Source organism: Rattus norvegicus, chromosome 16, assembly GCF_036323735.1.
Source record: "Rattus norvegicus strain BN/NHsdMcwi chromosome 16, GRCr8, whole genome shotgun sequence".
NCBI classification, from domain to species: Eukaryota; Metazoa; Chordata; class Mammalia; order Rodentia; family Muridae; genus Rattus; species Rattus norvegicus.
In genome coordinates, this window is record NC_086034.1 from 86,352,217 (window position 1) to 86,357,159 (window position 4,943).

The window sequence follows — 4,943 nt, forward strand, 5'->3', positions numbered from 1 at the left end:
TCTCTTATCTCGATTTTCTCTCTGTTGCCTCTGGCAGTTCATTTTACACTTTCAAGTCTTTTATTCTATTTGTGACCCACCGAGGTTATCCAGGGCCACTATGTGACCATGGTGTGGAGGTAATCGCTGGAGCTGGGTGGGCTTGCCCATGGACACCAACCTAAAGGCAATGTCTCTTTTCTCACCTCTTTTAGTGGTCAATGGTTCCCCAGGAGGTGGTTAAGAGAGTGTCAGGAGCTCTTGGCCAGTTTCTGTTTCTGACTTCCCAGTGTTTGTTCAACTAGGCAAAGTTCAAATCTACAGTAGCAGAAAGAACTGCTCATGGACCCCATGTGTAACTCACCTCCAGCAGGAGTGTTCTGAAGGTCATGCTTCCTGTGTCAACAGCGGAGAAAATCCTGACTCACAATCCACCAGGGCCAGAAGGGAAAGCCGCTTGCCTCTTGTAGGAGGTAGCAGTTTGTCCTCATTGGAATAAACAGTATTGCACGTGGAGATGCATAAATTTTCCCAGCCTGGAGTCCACTCTCATACCAGCACCTAGTTGACTTAAAAATGGCTAAATAGTAACACTGTGATCAGAATGCCCAATATTCTAGCTTAAGAGGAATAAGAAGTATTCATCTTGGAGATTTCAATTGACTGCCCTTGGTCCCACAGAGTCTGGGCTTGTGGGGTGGCTAAATATATGGATAGGAACCTACAGATGAGGCTCATCATCTCATGGTAGACAACGTAGAGTAGGGAATGGACCAGGGCGAGAAACAGCTTCCAAAACTACTAGTGATTGACATCCTTTTATTTTTTCAGAATATGAAAATTTATTACTTTGTTTCCACTGTCAAATTTTATGACCTCAACCTTTCCTTCTTGCCTTTGTGTAGAGCCAAAAGAGACACATTGGCTACTTTAAGCACCTTAGAGAGGACCCCAGGAATATCACCCACAGCATGACCTTTTTCACCAAATCTAGGAACCAGAACTTCTTCATTTTCCTCAATGAAGTTCAAGCAGCCATCATTGGGCCTGAATGCTGTGACCTTCTTGCCTTTCTTAAGGACACACTTCTGGATGGCAGAATTTAGCTGTTTGGCTTCAACCCCTACTTTGTCCAGCACAATTCCCTTTGCACAAGAGGTACCCCCAAATGGATTGACCTTCAGGGCTGTGCCCAAGTAGGCTTTCTTATACTGTTTATCATGCCATTTCTGGTCCTGTCAGTGACTTGGAGCTTCCGGGTTATACAGAGACCAAAACACTTGCCCATCTTGCCGGCTCCACGGGCCGAGAAAAGAGAGGGTGATCCATCGACATCTTTAAGTAGGTCTGTCCCCCTAAAATTCTCACACCTCCAAAAAGGAACACTATGAGCCTGTAGGGGACTTTTCATTTTCAAAGCACAGGATCTAAGGCTCATGCCCACCTCAGCATGCAAATTGTTTAGCCCCTCTCAAAGAGTCACAGGATCTTAACAGTTCCAAAATTGTTTAGAAGTCAAAACTCAACCCAACTCTTAACTGTAGTCAACCGTAAAAATAACTTTACATTGTTCATGCACAACGATGGAGAGAACATTCTCATTTCTACAAAAGGAGCAAAGGGGACAGACATTTCTGGAAGGATGGGGCCAAAACTAGACTGGAGTTCTGCATTTGCAAACATCAACTCCTTAATCTAGGTTGGAGATGAGGTCATCAGTGCTATGATGGGAGCATCAAAGGGCTTGAGCAGCTCGGATGTGCAGGCTGCCGTTTTCTGCCCACATGACCCTTCTTTTGAATGGGTATCGATCTTCTGCTCCCTTCATCAGACAGTCCACATTCCCGGTTCCTGGCATCTCTACCACCTTTAAGGTCACCATTGAGCTTTGCCCTCATGGCTCAGCTTCATGCATTTGGGGATCCCGACCCTCCCATAAATTGCCTGGTCCCCAGAGCTTTTCTTTGAAATCTTGGTGGAAAAACTAATTATCTCAAACTGTGTGCGTTGTGCATGACTGCAAAAGCAGCATCACATGAATAAAAACAGGATCCGCTGCCGGCTGGAGCTGCATTTGTATAGCTTGGCTGGTAACATGGTAGCTGCAAGGATTTCTGGGTGCTTGGGAAGATGGGTTCAGGGAAATACTTTTCTGGATGGCCCTGCTTGTGCAGAACATCCTGAAGTTTCAAAGTAGTCTTTCAAAGGACTAAAAACCTTTGTATCCTTCATTCAGAGATACGGGGTCAACCTAATTCCTAAACTGCCCTAAAGATAGCTTTTCACTCTATAATATTTCCTGTTGTTGAAAAATGAGATTTTTCTCTTCTAGTAGACTTCCTATTCTCCATAGAAAAGTCATTTAGTTTTGTTTTTCAGAACCTAAGAATTCTTCCCATTTTTCCACTTTCTAACTAAACTACATCATAGATTATTATTCCAGAAACATTCTACATTTCATGATTTCACAGTTACTTTTACTATTTTCATATATATCCTTTTCGTTTTATTGAAACATAATTTATAAAAATGTATATACAATATAACAGGAGATTTGTAAATGAGAAATTTGTTACTGAGAATAATTTAACAATAGTAATTTAGCATCTTATTTAATGCATAACTCATCCTCTTGGAAAAAAAATAAAGGATTTACTAAAGGGAGATTTTTTTTTTGAAAATAGGGTTTTGTTTTGTTTTGTTTTGTTTTTTCCCATATAATATATCCTGGTTGTGGTTTTCCCCTCCTCTACTCCTCCTAGTTTCTCTCCACCTAGAAAAAAGTGTTACTTTTATTTTTGTTCCCAATTTTAGAAATTATTTTCTTAATTTTACATTATGAGTACGGGTGTTTTGCCCATGTGTATCTGTGCAGCATGTGTGAGTCTCTTGGCCTGGCCAAAGAGGGCACTGCATCACCTGGAATTAGAGTTAATAATGGTTATGAGCTACCAGGTGGGAACTGAAGTGAGGTTCTCCGCAAAAGCAGCCTGTGCGTATATCTTCTGAGCCATCTCTCTAGACCCAGTCTGTTCTTTTCAGACATGCTATCCATGCTCAAGCAATACAGTCCTCATCTCTGAATATTCCTTATAAGCTGTTTATTGTTCCCCATCTCAGCTCTACAATTAATAAGTGACAACACCATCTTGTCTTGGTCCTCACAAACAGGCACCAAGCACTTCACCATTAAGAAGGGCACGAGCTAAGGGGTTTCATGTCAGAGGCGCATATTAAGCCCGTGAATACCATGGCATCAAAACATACCTCTTGGGAACATAGACATTATCTAGAGAATATTTCTTTGGATACTTCTGTTTCTAGGAACTGGCTGTTCTACATTTAGACCTAGAATGCCTCGCTTGAGCAAATCCCAGATCACAATGGTAACATTTTGGATGTTGGTGGTGATTTATCCTGCTGGCAATTCGAAACACCGCCCAAACCTTCATAAACACAAGACAAGCTCCACTCCACGGGAATCGTTTGGTGGTGTGTTCTCTGCTTTCTCTTCAAATTTGACCTTAAAATTTAACAATAATGCTACGTCGAGAATTGTTTACAAAACTCATACGCTCTTCAGGGGAAAAAGTATGTAACAAGAGAATTTGAAAATCAGCAGAAATCCCTTGTTTCCAGCAGAGCATTGCTGAGGCCCCTTGCTATGGCTACAATTCATCATCCATAAGTCTAGGGACAAGGGTCTCACACATGCTTTCTATAGTCACGGGATAAGAGAGCCCCAGGCATAGCTATAATGGCCTCTGAATTCACAGAAACTTGGTCTTCATGTGGGTCTTGAACAGCTGGAGCAAGGGATGTCCCCAAAACTGTTGCCTGTATGTGGAATATGTTCTAGCTGGACTGCCTTGTCTGCCTCAGTGGGAGAGGAAGTACCTAGCTTCCCAGAGACTTGAAGTGCCAAGGTTGAGGGGATACTCAGGGGTCCCCATCTGCTCAGAGGAGATGGGGAGAGGAATGGGGGAAAGATTGTGGGAGGGGGGTAATGAGTGGGATGCAAAGTGAACAGATTAAAAACATACAATAGGGGCTGGAGAGATGGCTCAGTGGTTAAGAGCACTGACTGCTCTTCCAGAGGTCCTGAGTTCAAATCCCAGCAACCACATGGTGGCTCACAACCATCTGTAATGAGATCTGGTGCCCTCTTCTGGTGCGTCTGAAGACAGCAACAGTGTACTTATATATAATAAATAATTTTTTTTAAAAAAAAAACATACAATAGAATTACGAGAATATTTTCTAGACTGTATTTACAAATTGCCTAGCTTGTCCACCTGAGGCTGGGATAGGGTGAAGGGGATGGTTATGCTGAAGAATTTCATGTTCAAGTTATTTAGCTGTGGCAGAACCTTCCCCCACAGATTAAAGATTTCAAGGAGCCAATCACTGGGTGGGTAGGTGGGACTTCCAGGTCGGAGGAAGGAAGAAGAGAAGCAGGAGAAAAGATAGGGCTTTTTGGACGGGAGAGATGACAGAGGACAAAATGGAGGTGGCAGAGGTCCCCTGTTCAGGTGGCAGATCTGCCAGTATCCGCTACCGGAGGATTTGTAACTTTTAATAGCTTACAAATTAGGATGCTGGTAGCTGTGCTCAGAGATTGTGTTACCTGTTGATTCTAAACTAAGATTGTGTGGTATTTTGCTTTTTGAGGCGACTCAACCGGGTTCCAGAGAGAAAGGTATGGCGACAAAGCATGGGTTTGTGAAAAGTGCACCATGGGAATTTGGAAGCCTGGGGCTGGCGGTAGTCATGGCAGCCACCTGCCATGGGAACTTAGGAGCCAGGTGGAGAGAATTCAGAGTTACAGATCAGAGAGTCTGGAGATGAGAACAGGCCAGGTCGACCTGTAGCCGGTGCCTTGCTGGCTGTAGCATGGATTGCTTTTTTTTAAATATTTCATGCAACATTTAGCCTCCCCTGTCAGCCCAGATTTGGCTTTCTCT

General features: G+C 43.2%; 1 pseudogene; it reads right to left on the reverse strand.

Moving 5' to 3' along the window:
* Window positions 1-848: 848 nt before the first annotated feature.
* On the reverse strand, window positions 849-1,267 carry Rps23-ps10 (ribosomal protein S23, pseudogene 10; annotated as a pseudogene).
* Between the last annotated feature and the right edge of the window lie 3,676 nt (window positions 1,268-4,943).